Raw genomic sequence first — 19,794 nt, forward strand, 5'->3', positions numbered from 1 at the left:
CCTTATAAAGTCCCTCTTCAGTTCTCTTGCAGCTCTTTAGGTACTGGCAGGCTGCCCTAAGGTCTCCCTGAAGCCTTCTCTTCTTTTCTTTTCTCCCTCTCCCTCATTCAGCCTATTCTCACTGGAGAGGTGTTACAGCCCTCTGAGCATTCTCGTGGCCTCTTCTGAAGTCACTTTCAGCAGGTCCATGTCCTTCTTATGCTGGGGATCCCAGAGCTGGATGCAGCTCTGCAGTTGGGGTTTCACCAGAGAAGAGGAGCAGAATCCCCACCCTCATCAGGACTTTCTTTTGTACCCTCTGGTAAATATATTCACTTTAATCACAATGTCCCTTGTCTGCTCTTTTTCTCTTTTGTCTCATGTCTTGCCAGCTTTATATCACTGTGAAGTGTTTGGGTTTTCTTTGTTGGAGAAAAGTGAAGCAAAAGGCATTAAATCTGTTTGCCTTCTCTAGGTCATCTGTACCACTCCTGTTCCTCATTAGGTAATGGGCTTGTGCCTGCTGCTGTCTTTCTCTTACTTTACTGTATTTATAGCACCTTTCTCCTTGTATCCTAACACTCCACACTGGTTGTAATTCATTTAGCATGGAAACCTTTGTGCCCTACATGCTTATTTTATTCCTTGATCTCATCCTCAGTAATGTGACCTCATTCTCCTTTTTAAAATTATTCTTCTGGGACTCTCCTATCCTTACCCTACCCTCTGGCTATCCACAGTGGGTAGAGGTGGATCTTCTATCTTGAGCAATGTCCTCTAGTTCAGATGCTTGCTGCCCATGAGGGCAGCCCCTTGCCCCTGGCCCTGAAGAGAAAATCTAGTTGAGATGTGGGATCTCACTCAAACAGCATGGCTTTATCCAGCACACAGCACTTAAGTTGTTCCAAATCCTTCCAGCACCCACAGGAAGGGGATGTGCCCCATACAGAGGATGAGGGCAATGATTGTCCCCTGCACTCAGTACTGGCGGGGTCACACCTTGAATCCTGAATTCAGTTTTGAGCCCCTAACAACAAAAAGGTTTTGAGGTGCTGGAGTAAGTCCAGAGAAGAGAAATGGAGCTGGGGAATGGTCTGGAGCACAAATTTTACAAGAAGGGGCTGAGGGAACTGGAGGTGTTCAGCCTGGAGAGAAGGAGGATTTTCACCCTCTACAGCTCCCTGAAAGGCGGTTGTAGTGAGGTGGGGCTCGGGCTCTTCTCCCATGCAACAAGTGACAGGACAAAAGCAAATGTCCTCAGGTTACACCAGGGGAAGTTTAGATTGAATATTAGGGAAAATTTCTTCACTGCGAGGGTGGTCAGGTACTGGAATAGGCTGCCTAGGGCAACAGTGAAATCACCCTCCCTGGAAGTGTTCAAATGTGTGTGGATGTGGCAGATGGGGACATGCTGAACATGGTGGTGTTGGGTTAACAGCTGGACTTGATGAACTTATGTTCTTTTCCAGCCTTAATGTTTCTATGATTCTATATACCAGGGATATGCCAGAGGAGGTCCTCTGTATGTTGCTGTTGCTGATATGTTGTGACAGCCAAGGATGGGAAATGGTGGGCCTCAATCCCACCAGCAAAGGACAAGGGAGCATCCAGAGAGAGGTGATCAGGGCATTACAGAGAAGTCTCTGCCCCCAGTCAGTGAGGAAAAGCCACATTTGCCCTCCAGTTTTCATGTCTGATGGATACCTTAATGTCAGCTAGATACTTGGTTTTCTTCTGCAGCAGAGATGAGCATTTGCCTGTGCAGATCCTCTGCAGCAAAGCTAAAAGGATGCAGGTCTGCCTTGCTCCACTCCTCCTCCCCACTCACACAGGAACCAACACTTCCCAAAGCCACATCTGTAATGTCTGCAGGGAGTTAACACAACACTGGCAGACGTGAGGATTTAAAAAATACGTTTAAAACTTTAAAATAGATATCTCCTCTGGCAAAATCATCTGACATAGAAAGCCCCATGGTATGGATAACTCGAACAGTACCAGGAGCTTTGTGTATGTTCAGCCAGTGCATGCTGCAGAAGGAGGCTGCTGGAGCAAGTTTCTCACCCATATTTGACTTGCTGAAGACATGAGAGGGTTGTAGCCCTACCTGTTCCCTCCTCAGGGCTCAGCAGCTCCCACGCTGAAGTCCCTGCAGTGTTATGTTGTACCCAGCAGCAGCTGAAATGCTTTAGGCCACTTTCATGTAACCTCAGAGGGGGTGGCCCTTGAAAACACTGGTAAAGGAGTAATTAAAAAATTAAAAAGAAGCAGGTAAAGAACTGATCAAAGCCCCAGTGCAAGCAGAACACAAAAAATTAGATTATTGCAGCCCTCTAGGTAGGACACCAAAGGCTTTCTCTGTCCAGTTTGGGTTTGGTGAAAACTACAGTGATTCTAAGACTTGACTTGGTCTCTCCAGGTAGCTTTCCTCTGCAATACAAGGTGTCAAATAATTTGCAAAATGCTTGTGATTGCGTTGATACATGGTGGCTTTACTGTGCATGCGTGTTCTTTGGGAAGTACCTCAATCCACATGCCTCCTCAAAACTTTTCCTCCCTGAGATTACAAGGACTCAAGACTCAGAAGCTGAGGGAAGAGAAAGCTGTTGTGATGAGGCAAGTAACTCCAGAGCCCTGTCTCTGTCATTAGAGACCACAGTTAATTCAGGGCTGAGAACAGAAATCAACAACACTCATGGACCTCTCTTCCAGCCTTCCTAGATGAAAACATATTCTAACATATTTTAAAGATGAGTTTTTATAACACTTACTTATCACATAAATGTCTGAGTACCGTGGTGTGTTGAAGCATCAGTTTTAATATCACAGCACCACTGCCCTGCTGACATGTCCCTAAATGATCTCAAACCTCTCCTTATCCAGAAAAGGTTGGGGTTTTATGCCTTAATTCCTTAAATTTAGATAAACTCCAAGGAGTTTCCCAAAGTCAGACTTGAGCCTGGGGGAGATCAACAGGGCTGGTTATTTTTCAGCCCACAGCTGATCCAGGCCCTGGTTGCTGCTTGTTTCACCCAGTGAGACCTTGGTTGAACCAGCTACCATATCAGGTTGTGTGAATGCAATCTAAATTCAGCAAGCAGCCCTAATTAATGTTCCTTATGTTTATTTGACTCACTGAAGATATGCATCAACCTAAGTAGTAAATCTCATCGTTGCATAGGAACTACAGGGATCGGTTCCTTTCCAAATGTGTCCTGGATAGAGCCCAAGATATCTAATACTGTGGGGAAAACACATATTGAGTGTCAAATAAAAGCAACAGCGGCTCTGCAACAAATGGCAACTTCCTCTTGGAAGAGTCAAAGATGGCTGTGACTGCTGATGGTTTTAAATGTACTTTCAGATTATTAATAGACAATTTAAAATAGTTCCTCTCACTCCAATTCCTGCTTTAACTCATACTCAGCTGCTAAACATACTGTGGCTGCTCCTGCTAATACACACTCTAACAAATCACAACCATGCATAGGTTTCCTTTCAGTATTTCCAATTTACTCTTTAATGGGAGACAAATGTGTCTTATTTGCTGACTGCTTAATGAGTCTGAAAGAATTTCCAGGCATACAGTGGGATGGTGCTTGTAATAGCTGCTTGCAAATTGTTTTACTTGCTTAAATCTGTGGCCATAGGATATTCACTGACACCTAGATGCTGCACTGGCTGGTGCAACAGTAACACATAAATCAGTACATTATGTAAAAGAAATAGAAATTTTGGTAGGACTGTCCCCATTTACACTTGACAAGAGTCAGAAACCAACATATTGGTCTGAGAAGATATACATGTAAATGGTTGCTTTCCTCATGTAGTTGTAGGATACTAATCATTGTCTGGCTTCCTATTGTAAAAATTCACTGAGTAGCTGATCCTGGCAACTTCAGGTCTGTTGAATTTCATGCTCCTGAAGTTTACTATTGATTATTTAGAGGGACTCTTTGTTTTGGTGGCCATGCAAAGGAAATATGCCTTTTTGTGGATTTGTACATGTATTTTGGGATTGTATTTTTTTTCCTAAAATAATTTTTTCTGAGTGTGACAACTCCACCAGGAAACATTTCTAAGCACGGACTGCCTGACATAAATATTTACATTATCACCTGCCTTTCCACCTGCTCCCTGCCACTGGGTCAGATGTAGGAAGCATGGATTAAGGGCTGGGGACAAGGGGAAATGCAGCAGGGAGAGAAGCTGAGCAGGCTGAGCCTGACGCAAGTGTTCTTGGGGTGTGAAAACAGCTGGAGGAGTTGAGAGAGGGCAATACATAGAGCCATGGGCAGGGGATTTGTAAAAATACAACATAAAAAATTTAATTTGGGGTAGGATGGAAGCAGGCTTTCATTGGCAAATCTCTCAGTATCCATCGCTCCTCCTTCACAAAGGAAGGGTTTGTGGGTGCTGGGTTTTGTGCGGGCTGTGGGTCCCTTGTGTGGCTGCAGACATTGCAAAGCGACAAAGAGCCAGATGCAGCGAGTTTGATCAGAGTCAGATGGGGTTGGGGGGAATAAAGCACCCCAAAATAGGTGGTCATTGGAATAGAAACAAAAAGAGAAATTGTACATTGACCCTGAATGCATGTGACCAAAAAAAAAGGAATAAATCCCTCATTTTTCCAGCATGAAAACCTACACAGTTTTTAGAGACTAAAAGGCCTTAGATCTTATTGCTTTGTCTTTCTTACTGCTAGTAGGGCATTCAGGCTTAAGAAAACCATTAAGGATATGCTTTCTCAGGGTATCCAAAGCTTTTTGGTGTTCAACAACAGGGGGAAAAATGAATTAATATTATTCTGTTGGTTTCACAAACTGAGAGAGGGGACTTTGAGGTTTTCCTCTCTTAGAAAAGTTTTACTTTTCAGCTCTCAACCATACAAAAATTACCTACATTTACTGCAGAATAGCCCTGTCAGTGTGTAGCATGTATTTGAAATACAGAGGCATGCCAGATGAAAACCAGCAGTGTGAAATCAGCGCACCAAGATAAAAAGGCAAGGATCTGATCAGACCCTCTGGGCTGGCTGCTGGCAAGGCTGCAGCGTGTGTGTGCTCTCCCCTCTACTCCCAGTGCCCTTGATTTCTCAGGCTGCTTTGAAAGACAAAAAGAAAGTTGGTAATCATACACCGACAGATGGTTCCTTGGTTAGTTACTCTTTATTTAGATGGAAACAACTGCGATTCATCAGCTTTTTCTTTTTATTTTTTTTTTTTTTTATAGCTACATCATGGTGAACTTTCAACTCCTAATCTATTTGTAAGAAGTATTGTGTGGCAAGCGCCTATTAATAACAAACCTTGGGCTGACTGGAAATTTCCTTTTCTGTATTCATATTCCAGTTTTTGAGATTATTTCACCCAATTTTGTTTCACTTTTCAGTGACAGAACTATCCAGAAAGTTTTCCAGTGAATGTCATATTAATATTAAAGATATTGCTTCCATGCCTACAAATAGAACTTCTATATTTCTTTCTTATTCTTGGACTTGCGTTCTTTATCTTAATTGTGAATTGATAGCTAATGAACTGCTTGTTTCTTATTTTGATCATGAACAATTTTTATTGATTATTTGGGGGAAATATGCTTGTATCACCTTCCCAAGCATATCAGAGCTAAGTTGTATCTGTGAATTGTCCTTTTGAATAGTATTTTAGAGAACTTTATATGCATTTAAAGGTGAGAATGTCCAAAAATAACATTTCTAGATGAAAGCCTGAAATAAAGATTTGGAATGATTGACTTGAATTTGAAGAGTGTCTGTCTGCAATAAATGGAAAAAACTTGTATTACATTCCTGCTTATGCCTAGAGGTTCATTTTCCTTTCGGCCCTTTTGGGTTGATATAGGATTTCACTGCACGTCTTACACCCAAGTGAATAGTGATTTCTCCAAGATTCACTAATTAAAGGAAAATCCTGTTTAAAAAAAATCCAAACAACAAGACATTCAGATTCTTTGGGGGCTTTTGTTTCACGTTTCCTACCATCCATCATTACAGGCCTGCACCAGAATTACTGAGTGCAAACAAAGCTGCAGATGAAGTAGTGTCCAAATTTTCTTTTAGAGACACAGGGGAGACTTTCACTGATACATTTTTTCCAGCAGCACAAACTCAAAATATCATCATTACTCGCTTTTTCAGGTATTAAAATGGGTTGAATAAAAAAAAAGATTGCTACCTTGATCTTTCAAAAATACATTAAAATATTTTAGATTTGGAAAACAGAAGGGGACCATCTCTGTGCTTAGGTACCATAAAGTACTTAATGCATCTGTGTCTATTAATTTTTTAAGGAATTCATTCTGAATTTTTTGAGGGGAAAATCTCAGGGAACTCAAATGGTCCATTTAATGTCTTTAATTCTAAAAGAATGTTATCCAAGTCTGCTCTAAATTATTTTATATTTGGGCCTGATCCACCCTGAAACCAGTCCATAGCTGACCATTTTTAGGTCGCTCAGTACTATGCAAGTTCAACTTTGAAATTCTTCTCTTTTTCACATGCTATTAACACAATCAAATTTTTCCTCAAGATTTGTTCTTTAACAGGCAAAGTGAAAGGAAGAGTCCCTTTTTCACAGGATATACCACACTGCTGGCCTTGTAGACAAAAGCTGTGTACACTGATATCCCATGAGGAATGGCATGCTGTTAGGAGATGGGATCATTGGCATGAACAGCTCCCTTCCTTGCAAACTGCTGTCTTCTTCATCTCCCTTTGGCAAAAAGCTCTCATTGATAAACCTCAGCAGGCAACTGGGCACTCCCTCTGTTGTTTTATCCTCAGTTCACCTGTCTTGGCTTGAGCTGGCCCAAGAGCTGCTGAAAGCCATTGGGATGATGCCATGTTTTTGCAAGGATAAAGAAGATGCCGTGAGAAGATTCAATGGGAGGTCCCTTAGATAAACCTGTCCAAAGGCCTGGACCACTATTTCAAGGATTCATTTTGTACACGTCCTCCTGCAGGAGGGCTCGAGGTAGCCAGGACTGTTGACCTTCTCCAACTCCTCGTGGTGAGAAAGGGTCACATCCCCAGCACTCAGCTTGGAGACTTGCCCTGCAGGGACCTCCCTTCCCCTGACTCCACAGATCCTCCAGCTGCCCTCCTTCTCCTCCTCTTCCCCTCTTTGGCACTGATATGAAACCCCCATGGGTCACACGGTGGGCAATGAGATTAAGACTGGGATTTGTAAAGATGATGCCTTTTTAGAGAGCTTAATAGACCAGATGCTCAGCTGAGGATCAGGCCATCTGTCATTCAGGCCCTACCTGTACAGCAGGTTATTACTAAGAGAGAGAGGGTGACAATTTGGGACAGCAACCCCAAAACCCAGGGTTTTGCATCCTCCTGGCAAAAAAACTTGGAAGTCAAAATGGCAGATGATGTTCCTGGCTGACACAGGCACTAGTAAGAGGGACACAAGCCCAACTGCATGCATGGCAAAGGACTTCTTTGCTCTTCCAGCAGATATTAAGGAGCCCAAGAGTCAGCAAAACCCATAATTATGCTCACTTTAAAATCCTTTGCTCTACCAGAGTAGAGTGAAGTGAGCCCCCCCAGAAATGAGAGTCAGGCCCAGTCTCCAAAGCCAGCTGCTGCTTTAGTGCAGTGATCTGTCTCCACACTCCCTGATAAGCAGTCTATGCCCCGTGACTTATAATAAAAGAGAACGATGGTCCCTGCACAAACCCAGAGAAGAGGTATTGATTTGCAAATAGTTTAAAAGAATATTCAAGGGTCATGAGCTGACCCTTTTTCAGCTCTGACATTTTATATCAGGGGGGATCCCATTGAGATGGGAATTCATATCCTAGACATTGTTTTGTCCTGTTTCATAAATAAGTTGAATAGCTTAATTGATTGACACCCACTGCACTTTCCCAGCTTCCTCAGGCTCAAAAGTACACTGCTGTTTTCTGCCATAAATAATATGAACTTTCAATCAGCCGCCAGGCACAAAAAGGAACTGAAAATTCTTCATACAATAGCTGCAATCTGGCATACGAGGCACTGCAGGTCTAAAGGGAGAGCAGTATTTGATGTCATCAGGTATTCATTTTTTTCCTGTGGCACCAATAGCGTTTTCCTGCCCAAACAACCTAAATCCTAAAGAAGAAGCACCCAGGGGCCCCTGAAAGGAGGAAGACTGGTTTATCCTGGAGTTTATGTGTGGGTTAAAAACCTGGTTTGCAATACTGTGAACACCACATGGAACCACATACTGACCCATCGAGTCCAGTCCTTGGAAATGCTGGTACAGTATCCTTTCGTCTCTCTTAAATTCTGATCCAACTTCATCTCAACCTGAGTGACATTATTCTCCCCCAGGCTCCCCATTTGTCCCCAGACCTCACTCCTCTGATTATTACAAATCTTCTTCTAATTTTCAATACATGCTTATTTGTGTTTAACTGAGATAAATCTGTTCTCATGGCAAATTTATTCTTTTACTTAAATAGGTCTTTCCCTCCCTGGATATTCAGTCCCAACTGCATTTTGTTTTCATTGCTTCTCCTCAGTCTTGGTTGCACTAAGGGAAATGAGCTACACACTTTACATCTCTTATTTTTAATACAATTTAACGGCCTTTCCAATTCTGGTGACTTTTGGAGAACTCTTGGCTGAGATATAGCCCACACTTTCAAAACACAGATGCAAAAAGAGTGTGAAAGTGTTGAGGACTTCCTCTTGAGGAAGGAAGGTGTGGATGTAAGTGCTTACCTTCAGCTGCCCAAGTTGGAAAATGTTAGCTTCTGACCTCCCTGTGCTTTAATTTCCTCATCTGTAAAACAGAAAGAACAACACAGACCTCAAAGGGGAGTAATTAAGTTTTCCAAAGTGCTCCAAGATCTTCAAGTGAAAAATTCAGTTCTAAATGTGAAGCCCTTTTGTCTGTTGTTCTTTACTTGTTACTTCTTAAGCGGTGCAAACCCTGGAGTGAGGGCACTGAGCCAGACTAAAGCCAAGGCAAGTTCCTCCATTGATGGAGGTTATGCAAAAGGTTTCATAAGGGGTGACAGGCATCTATTGCTAAAACAGAGCAATAAACACTGGGAGAGAAAGAATACTGGCTGAAACCATTGATAGGCTAAGTGAGAAGACCGGTAGTTTTTCTTTAGAAATAGTAGCAAACAGTTACATCTATTTTTCTTGTTTTGCTTCAGCAGAAATTTCTCCAAGGATGATCACCATACGCACCCTCATCTGTAATTAATAAATGTTTGGAAGGACACTTTCCCACTCAACATATGAAATTATAGATGATCCCTTAATTCCCCAGACATTTGCAAGCCTGGTCTTGTCAGAATTGAATTTACTACAGCTGATTACCCTGAGAATGCATTGACCTTCTTAGCTCCTGCTGTGGTCTTTATTTTTTCCATGGCGGATAATATGGGGACCAGAAACCGGGGACTTGGTGGTAGGGATTATGTGATACTAATGAGACAAAGCTTATTGTTGATGTTAACTGTTATTACCACTAAAAAAAGTGCACAACTCCAGACAGATGGACTTCACTTTGTTACACCAGGAGGGAGCGAATGCATTTTGACAGTAGCAGCATCTATTTAAAATCTGGACCACATCTGGTGCCTCTCTGAGGCAGACCATATCTGATCAATCAGAATTATGACTCTTCAGTCTCCAGACGAGTTAGAAGAAATTCATTATCTGTTTTGAAGCCTGCTTCTCTTTCATCTATTAAAAAAAAAAAAAAAGAATTGTCACCAGATCCATTTAGCTACTGAAAGAAAAAAAAAAAAAGGACAGTAATTAAACTAACTAGCAAGCTCCACATCTGAAGATATGATTAATTCTTTGAAACACAGTGCATGTAGGTACTTGGCTCACACTAGGCTTCAGTCAACAGTTTCTTAGCTGATGAAATAGATAGCCTAGGACTTATCTCCATTTCTGGTTAATTCATAAACTCTTGGAAATACATGAATTTCTCCAAACTCTGTCAGAAGTCAATATTTGCCTTTCAGTAACATTCAGCCCCTTGGCATGGGGCTTGGGAATCACCACCTTGAGGACAGCAGTGTCTCCATGGGGCCTCCTGCTCCCGAGGATGTCACCCTTCTCCTGTGTATCCCCTGCTGGACCAGCAGTTTCAAATGCTGAAAATTGACACTAAATGCTGTGAATACTTCCATGTGTGGTCTGCTGAACCCAAAAAGGTGGTGACAGCCTGGCCTCACAAGTAAGCAAAAGCAGAATGCAAAAGGATCCTGCTCTGGATCACTTTAATTTCTTCCATTTTTTCTGATTATAGAGCTTCTTCTTGCCTTTACTGATGAGCACAATCATCACACCAACTAGAACTCAGCCTCTGAAGTTCTTATCACTGCTTTTCCATCCTTACCATGTTTTAAGAGCACAGTTCAGAAAGAAGTCTTGTGAAAGCTTATCTCCTTATATCTCACTCATTCACAACTTTTCAAACAAAACTTTTATTAAAAGATAAAGCATTTTATAGGTGTTATAACGAAAGTTAGTGAGAGAGTGGGGAAACAGGTTTTATGTGCAAAAGTATAACCTTGGAAGAACAATTTAAAATGCTCATCAACATTTGTGAAATATTTCTTAAAATTCTTTGTCAAACTGTTATTTTTAACTCCTGCTAATAAAACCCAGTAAAATTATCTACTTTTTTGAGTGAGGTGGAAGCAGTGACTGTAACCTTCCAGAGGAGTATCAGGTGTGCAAAAGAGACCAAGGCTGGCATTAATTTCTTCTGTAGCAGTGATAGCTCAGGAGCAAATGATTTTGACTGCTTGTTGATCACGTCCAGATGGGTAAAGCACAAAATGAGGTTATAATAACTGCCTGCCTCAATGCTAAACCACCCTCAGAATTAGGTGGGGTGGCTCCAAAGCCATTTATCTACCATGGGTGCAGGACTGTCATGGGAAAATTGACTCAGGATGATATATATCAAAATCTCCTGCTGGCAGTAGTAACTCCTCTGGAATTTCTACAAATCATGGATGACAATTTTCTAACCAATAAATAAAAGTTAACGGTAACTAAGGTGGAAATGATTATGTTGGATCCCTGTCTGAGTCAGTTAAAAGCACATGGTATTTCAACACAACCAGGTTCACAAAGCTGAAACAAGTACAAGCCAGTTGGAAGGAAGGACCGAAGACTAAATGTGATGCATGCAATGAATAGATTAAAATTATTTAGCTAGATGTAAAAAGAACCAAATAACAACAACAAAATCAGACTAAAACTGTAAGTAAGGAAGAAAGCATGGTTCCAAAATCTAAAATAGAAAAGGGTGCAAAATAAGCAATAGTAATGGATGGATGTTTAGAAGACAGATGTTACAAACACTGAAAATACATCCTGGAGCTATACAAAATTAATAAGGAAGCAAAGGGATGCAAGGAAGTATATATGGACAAAAAAACCCCAAACATTAGGGAGCAGATGTTTGAGTCCATTGGGACCAAGAGTAACCCTTCTAATACTAAAAGCCCATGAACAGTAAGAGCACTGAAAATCAGAAGTGTTTAATACTGTCCCTACCCTTCCCAGGAGTAAACCAGGATATGTTCATATCATAAGGAAAGAATGAATATTTTTGACTCAGGCTATAATCAAAAATGGAAGGAAAACAGTCACTACTAAAGTAACTTTTAACAAGGAGATACGTGGCACCAGGACTACTAAAAGTGCAGGTTAGGAAGTTCCTCTGGATGCTGCTTTTAGTAACTCAGGCCCAGCAGTGGCAGAAACATGAGAGAAAGCAAATACTATTGCAATGTTTGGACAGGGTGAAGGAAATGATCAAATAAGTATAAATCTGTCATCCTGGCACTCACTAAGGGTTACAATAACAGAACATTTTTACAAGACTTAACTACTAAAGTTTTCAAGGAGGTACTCTAAATATTTTGCAATTTATGGAAAACAGAACTTCTAAAAGTTGCTGTTATAATCACTGCCAAAGACAGAGACAGATAAAACCTGTTGATTTCACTTGTTCTCATCTCCAGAAATGAAAGATGAGATGGGATATATTCCATTTATTCACCAAGTAAGAAAAACTTGAGGATCAGAAAAATGTGACACAAAATACATTTTCTTTCAAAAATATTTGTTATCAATCTTAGATGGATGAAGGAGGTCCCTAATTAGTGCTTGTACAATTTGACCTAATTTTTAATTTAAAATTACCAGCTGTAATCTGTAAAGTTTTTATTTAGTTGTGTTGATGAATATTTTTTTGTCAGTATTCTATTTTAAGAATGGTTTAAGGCTTTAAGGAAGTGCCATCCAAAACACCTGTAGACAGCCACAGCTGATAAAAAATACTCTTCTCTGGCTTCAGTAATTAACCTCTGATATAAAGAAATAAAGAATTTGTGAAGGAATGGAAGAGAAATAGTCAATTCCATCTAATTTCCACCCAAGTCAGAAACAGTCATGAAGCATGGTCTCCAAAAATAACTGAAATGCTTCCTCTTTTTTTTTTTTCTTTTAAATCTGTCATTTCTTTGCTGAAGTAAGGCATATCAATTCCTTGAGGTGAAGAGATAAATTCCCTTTTTGTCCTGAATTTTCTGAAATAATCCCCACTCCCAGATGGAGTGTGCAATGGCAGGTTACTGAGTTCAGGGAATGACTGTGGCTCGTGCTGCTGATCGCTTTGTGCCGTGGTTTCTACATTTCCCAACAGCCCTTTTACCATATGGAGATGAAACTCACTTTCAATCTCTGAACTATCACACCTGCTTTAAAACCATCAGTGACTTGAGGGGTGGGATTGAGATCCAAGATTAGGACATGGGAGCACAACAACGTGCCCAAATTTTGGGCATTTCACAAATTTCCATTGTGGTCAGTGGAAATGGAATCAACACAGTCTGAGAGGTCTGGAGAGTTATTTTCCTGTAGAAGGCACTCACTCTTATCAGCAGGTTAAATTCCACACAAGTCCCTTTAACATCTAATTTTTTCAGAGAAATTGATCCAATGCTTTTCAGCAGGAAAACAGAGCCCTCTTTACCAAGGCAATATTTCAACCTATGTTTCTCTCGAATAATGGGGCCATAGAGAAAGCATTGCTCACTACTTTAAAGGAAATGTTCTTTTAAATACCCCATAGCTCCTTGGCTTTTATAAACTCTTCTGCTTCACAGCTCTGTACCCTCAAATCTTGATGTCTCATGGGTGCAGCTACACCAAGAATTCTGCAAGCTCCATTCAATAATTAGTAAAACCAAAGCTTTGCATTGATATCAGTCTGCTTTTGGCTCTCTATGAGAATTTATTCCTCCTTACTTCTAGATGTGCCTGTTGACTCTCTTGAAGGAAGGAAAAGGACAGCCTTTGTGTGTGCCATTCCACCTCCAGCTGGGAAATAACAGCATTGGAGCCAGGCTTGCAGGGGTTGCAACTCCCTGGCACCAAGACTGTCCTCCTCAGACAGACAAAGCACAGCCACCCCTGTCCTGCAGCAGACAGCTTGGAAATGACAGCAGTTTTTGCTCAGGTCACCCTGAGCCATAACCTTTGGTGTGAACTCCCCCACTTTCAGGAACAGGGTGGGAGGTGCAGGGCATGAGAACGCCTGAGGGAAGGAGGCACATTTGCACCACATCTCTGATCATCAAGATATGCTGCCAGGAGACTGTTTATGGGCTCTCAGTTATCGCATTATGATTTGCAATATTCCAAAATACAGTATAAAAAAAGACCCCAAACTGAGACAATGCCCCGCAGCACCAACTCTGATGGTAGAAACAGATTTTCCACACCTGCTGACTTCACACCCAAACCCACATCTCTTTAATAAACAGTAGCAGGAATAAAAAATATCAGCTCTGGAGTTTCATCAACAATTAGAGTAAACTTGTTGTTGTGCCAACAATCAGCTATTTCTGCTTGATGACTGTCACGCACATTCACATGAGAATGTTTCCGAGTTGTTCTTATCTGGGACAAGGGAATGATACAGGTGTAATTTTAAAAACACTCAGATAACCTGACATGGATTGCTTTAGAGGGACTCCCATGGTGGAACTCAGACACAAAGTTATCTTGCTCATACATGTGGTATCAGCACATTTTCATCCCTGATTGAGTTTGAATTTTAAAGTTAATTACATTAAGTTAGACAAGATGAGGAGATTTTTAAGTGTGCTGACAGCCTTTTTGTTTTTCAAGCCATGCCAAATACCAGTGATTAGCACCTTAGGATCTCCTGATCTTCATCCCTAACATTTTTCTTCAAAGTCTTGTATTTCAGATTCTTTAGGTATTCTAGAGAGCCCTACCTAATCTTCCCTTTTTAATGTTGTTCACTCACCTTCCACACATGCCAAGCATTACAATGCTTGTTGACTTACTTAGCAATGCAGCCTTGCAAGACCCCAACACACTTGTCACAATGAGGTTTATAATGAGAAGAAAAAAGAAAACACTTCTTTTTCTTTTTTCTTTCATTTTGCTGAAATACTGCATTTTGATTTGTTTATTAAAAAAAACCATAAAACACAAAATGTTCACAGTTTTTTTGGCTCTCACAAGAACAACCATATTAAAACAAGGCACTGAGCAGGACCAAGAGTGCAACAAAGAATTGTAATCCCAATTCCTAAAACCAAGTAAAAATTCAAAATCGTGGCAGGAGTCAAGGTTCCTCCAGCTGATTATTACAGATTTAAGTAATCTGAGAACTTTAATGAACCTAGCCCAAACCCTTCAGCTGTTAAATCAGGCTACAAAAGAGAACCCCTTTGCTGGGGTCCCCACTGAAGCACCGTCTGCCATCAGCTGTGGACGTGTCCTGCTGGGTCCCAGCACTGCCAGGACGTGCTCCCCTTTCAAAGGCAGCCAAATCCATTTGTGTCACACACTCTGCCTGCCCAGGACCATCCCCTTTCTGCCCCTGTGCCCATTTGGCAGGGCCCCCAGCCCTTCCTCCAGCCCATGCTCCTGTCACACACAGATTGCAGCCTGAGCACTGTTTTGGCACCTCAAACTCACAACACCTGTTTTGAAGGTTAACAGATAGTGACAAGTATAATCACAGCTTCTGCTGAAGTTTTAGCCTGCCAGACAGCCAATTATGCTATTATTTTCAATAGTTTTTTCTCCCCACACACATAACCTATCACTTTTGCAAGGCAGTGCCACAGGCAGCTGCAACATGCTCTGTTTTGGAAAGGTGGCCACCTTTCCTTAGACTCCTTCCTGATGGCCAGCTGCTCTCATTGTCATTTCCCACCATGCCATGGCATTTTTTTGTGATGTTGCTCCTCAAAGGTCATGAGGTATGAGGATGCTCCAGCAGCTTTTCCCATTTTTATGTCCATCAGGTGAGGTCATGCCTAGAGCTCTGTCCTCACATTTCACCTTTTGGGGCCCTGGGGTCTGTGGCCAAGAGCAGTCACGAGCTGCCCCAGTTGTGGTCATGCTGCAGGACTGGGATTGGAGCCGGGGTCACTGCCAGGGCAAGGGGAGGCTCGTATATCCTTGTCTAAAGGTTCCCACAACCAGAAAGTTCCTCATAATCTCAGCACAGGGGGCTTTCATTTGTCAGTGAGGGTGCTTTGACAGAGGTCTTCTCTCTGGGCAGGCAGCTGGTCTTGTTTCTAGTGCAGGGAGGAAGAGAGGGAAAAGAGAGTTAAAAAATGGGAGTATAGTAACACCCTCAGCTCCCCTCAGCTCCTACAATGCACAGTTTACTGGCATTCAGTCCTGCAGTCTCAGTGAGGACACAATTCCTGGCCATTACAGTGTGAAAAACACTGTCCTAAACCTTCAGCATTAGGCTTCCAAAAACTTCAGACCAGAAGCAATTACTCATTTTCCAGTGCACCATTTTGATTTCATCTTGGCACAGAAAGGAGAGATCAAAAGTTCTCCTTCCTTTCCTGGAAGAAGGTCTAAAGATACCTGCAACACATCCAAGGTCCATTTCAAGGTTCATCTCTATTGCAAGCCCTGCTGACCTAAGCTGAGCAGCACAGACACCAGTGAAGGTTCTTTCTTCAGGGTGCTTAACACACTCTGTAATTGGATCCCTGGTGCAGAAAACAAACATTGGGCATAGTGGATATAACCTGGAAGGGCAGGGAATAAAAACCAGGTTGTTACTTCACAAAAGGGGCTCACAACTTTTTTAAAATGTCTTTATTTTTCCAATCAAACTGAAAAAGAAAGGAAGCTTTAAATATTCATTTCAGGGGTCATTAATTCTGTCACCAAAAATAAAACAAGTATAGCAGCATGGAAAACCATGCTGAGATGACTGTCTGCAGTGCTCCAGTGAAATCCATTGCTTGTTTCCACTGGAGCTGATGTGCTTTCTGTAGGACGACACAAAATAGATGGCCCTGTCCCCATCCCATGAGTGGGGACAACAGCCATGTTTAGCAGGTTTGCAGGTGGTGACAGGGACAGCACTGGCACTTCTGTTGTGGAAAATCAGAGGCTCAGGATATAGCTAGAAAAAAAATTACATTACTGGTGCTTATAATATGCCAGCATAGGAAAACTCAGAGAACTATATCTTTTGGTGTGGGAAGGATGGATAAGGAATAAGGTTTTTCTCTTTGCTTGCTTCCCTGCTACCTGGAATGCAGAGCATGGCGTTCCCCTAGTTTTGAGGAAGGTAATGTTTCCCTTGTAACTTTCTGGCAAAAATACTGGTTTGGGGGAATCCACAACTTCCCTGCAGACAGGAGGCTGATGGCAGCACAGCTTCCAGTGGCCTCCCTTACTTGCTCTGAGTTAAGAAAGTTCACAGGCCTGCACAGAGGGGGTAGTCGTGGGGGACCTGGAGTCATCAGATGCCAAAATCTTGTGCCAACTTTTCCTGACCTAAGGTTGCACTGGGGATACTTGGAGGCATCATATCCCAGAAGACAAACAGAGGGGCTTGGCATGGGAAGTGGAGCTGAGGAGATAAACAGCTGTCAACAGGCCCAGATCCCACCTACCCTGTGCAGTGAGAGGGCTGGGAGAGAGCAAGGAGAGCAGGAAGGTGGGATCAGCTCCTGTGCATTCCAGAGTGGCCTCATGGTGCAATTGGCTTCAAGAGATGGGAGATCGGCCAGTCTTACCTGGTGCATCTCCTACCTGGACCACAGGGTGGGAGGGGAGTCATGGAACATACCCAAAATTACAGATGGTGGCTGCCTGACAGGGAGGTTCACATCAGTTCATGATCCACCTGCTTCTGGTGTGGGACTTACACCCCTCCACATGCTAAAACGTTGGCCACTATTGTGGATGCTAAAAAATAGAACAGCTCAGCAAAACAGTCTTCAGAAGGGAAGAGGTTATTTAAAGGGTGTTTGCCCAGGCTCTGCACCAGCAATGCTGTGTTTGGAGGCTGTCAGCCCTACTGGGGGGAGCAGTACGAGGTGGGGAGTTAAGTGCCAAGTTCTCATCAGCCTTTTCCAACCACAACACTGCAGCTAAATTTAAACAAAATCTGTTCCCGTCCGTTCTGCCTGCCGTGCTCTTCCCTGTCACACACAAGGCGACCTGAATTTGATACACCCCCTCAAGGCATTTATTTATTTATTTTCAACCTGTTCACCTGGTGACCACCCATCCCTCCAGAACACCCTATGACCTCTAGAGCAGACAGTGTGCCAGGGGCACCCAACCACCATTTCATGGGAAAGGACAGAAAAAATGCAATAAATTTGCTGATTTGGTGCATTCACATTCTCCAGGAATTGTTAAGGACCTGCTCTCAGGTAGCTTGGGCAACCATGGGGTACCTTCACCACTAAAAGTAAGACTTATACTTAAACCAAAGCTGTTCCCAAAGAGAGGATAACTTCACAAACATTATTTTTTTCTGAGTGCAGATTTCCTTGGCTTTTCCCTTTTCTGAGTGAGACAGAGGAAATGTCTGCTCAGACCTCCTGTGTCCTCAGCTGCAGGACAGGTCAGTGAAGAGCAATGAAACACCCCATCAGCTGAGCCTGTGCTATTAAATTCAAACCAGCGATGCCACACGAGTTTTCCCCGTATCATATAATCAAATAAAATCAAACTTCCATTCCTTTTCCATCCTGTACTAATGCAGGAATGACGTGTAGAATAACACCAGGGAAGTTACTGCTGCAAAGAAGGTAAGGATTTAGTTTGCACACTGCATGGGCTGGGGGTTATCACCCATTTAATACATTTCTTTTGTCATGTATCAGAGACAGAGCTTTTGAGAAAAATTCTGTTTACATACTGCCTATAACCAACACTGCCAGTTAAAATATTGTATGGTATATTGTTAATAGGATACCAGAAAAGCCCAAAACAGGAAGAACACCATTAAAAAAAACACAAGGCATGTCCTCAGCAGAAGGAAGAGACAAAACAGACCTATATTCCACAATGGCATCCAAAATTTTCCCGTTTGGCAAAGACAAAATACTATCCTGACCACGGCACTTTTGCATGAAATCCAAGATGGATGGGTGGAAAAATGCCAGACCCTTTCTTTTATTTTTTCTTAAAAAAAAACTGAAAGGAAATAATAATTTATGAAACCTTTCTTACTGGTAAAAAAATATAAGAAAAGGAAAAAAGGGGGCAAAAAAAAGGAAGGCAAGGCAAGGCAAGGAAAGAGATCCTAGCTATTTATGATCCTGCCAAAACAGTTTTTGTAATTACTAACCAGGAGAGACCTAGGCTATGAGTTGGGTTTCCCAGTGTTTAATTAATTAAAGTAATATAGAACAACATTAAAGAACTTGTTTGCTTTGCCACAGTTGATTATGACCTGACTTGGAACCTGTGACCAAGCTACCAAGACTTTCTTGTGTCTGGTCCTGTCGTGCTGGGATTTGACTTCTTTTAAGTAATTCTGCACAGTCTGCACCTGCTCTCTGAACAAAACCAAGGCTGTGAGCACACAGTACCACTGAGCACAATCCCCCTGATGTGCCCAACAGCTCCCAAACACACACCTGGCCCAATCCCTTCCCCAAAGATGACATGAGGACTCATTTGTTTTAGTTGGTTACCTTTAAAAATAAAGAGGATATTTGCTTTTCCTTAACTTTCCTTTAGAGTATATGTAGTGTCATAAACAACAATGGTGGGTTCTGTGAGGATTTAAAAAAATCTCCTCCTGCTTTGAAAATCAGAAGAGAGACTCTTTGGCACTACACAGGCACTACTGTGACAGCTGGACCCAACCTCTTCTGCATTTCTGCTTAACTGAAACTCATCAACTAAATAATTACTGATTAATGCTGGTTAATGCTGAACCACTCTGTGTCAACCTACAAATGATCTACAGGAGCTGCACAGGACATGTGACCAAAGCCTTCACCCAGGATAATCTGGAAGAAGGCTCATCTTTCTCATTCAATATCTGTTCTTGCCACAGAGGATAAATGATTTCTGCAATGCAGACTTGGAGAGAGCTCTGCTGATGATAACTTGTCAACAGGGTAGCAGAAAGGCAAGGGCATCAGCCTTTCAGTCCCTGTGTATGGAAATATGGATGGATTTCTGGGCTGCTGCTCAAGCCCAGATACCAGTTCTGCACCGTGTTTGGAGCACCAGATAAATAAAGCCACCTACATCACTTATGAATAACCAAAAAGGTTGGACAACAGGGAGCACCTCCTCAGGCCTTCAGGCAAGGGCCATAGCTGAGCTCAGAGCAGAGACTGCTCCCTGACACATGGTTTAGAACACTCCCACACCACTGAGTGATTTCCTATCACCAGGGAGGTGGAATCCATCCCTGGTGGCTTCTCAGGACGAGGTGACTCCAGCATGGGAGGCGGTAGAGGGAGAGCATCCACTTTCCTGAC

This window comes from Pseudopodoces humilis, chromosome 6 (genome assembly GCF_049639895.1).
Source record: "Pseudopodoces humilis isolate 2021_Gansu_Grassland_sample_001 chromosome 6, ASM4963989v1, whole genome shotgun sequence".
Taxonomy (NCBI): domain Eukaryota; kingdom Metazoa; phylum Chordata; class Aves; order Passeriformes; family Paridae; genus Pseudopodoces; species Pseudopodoces humilis.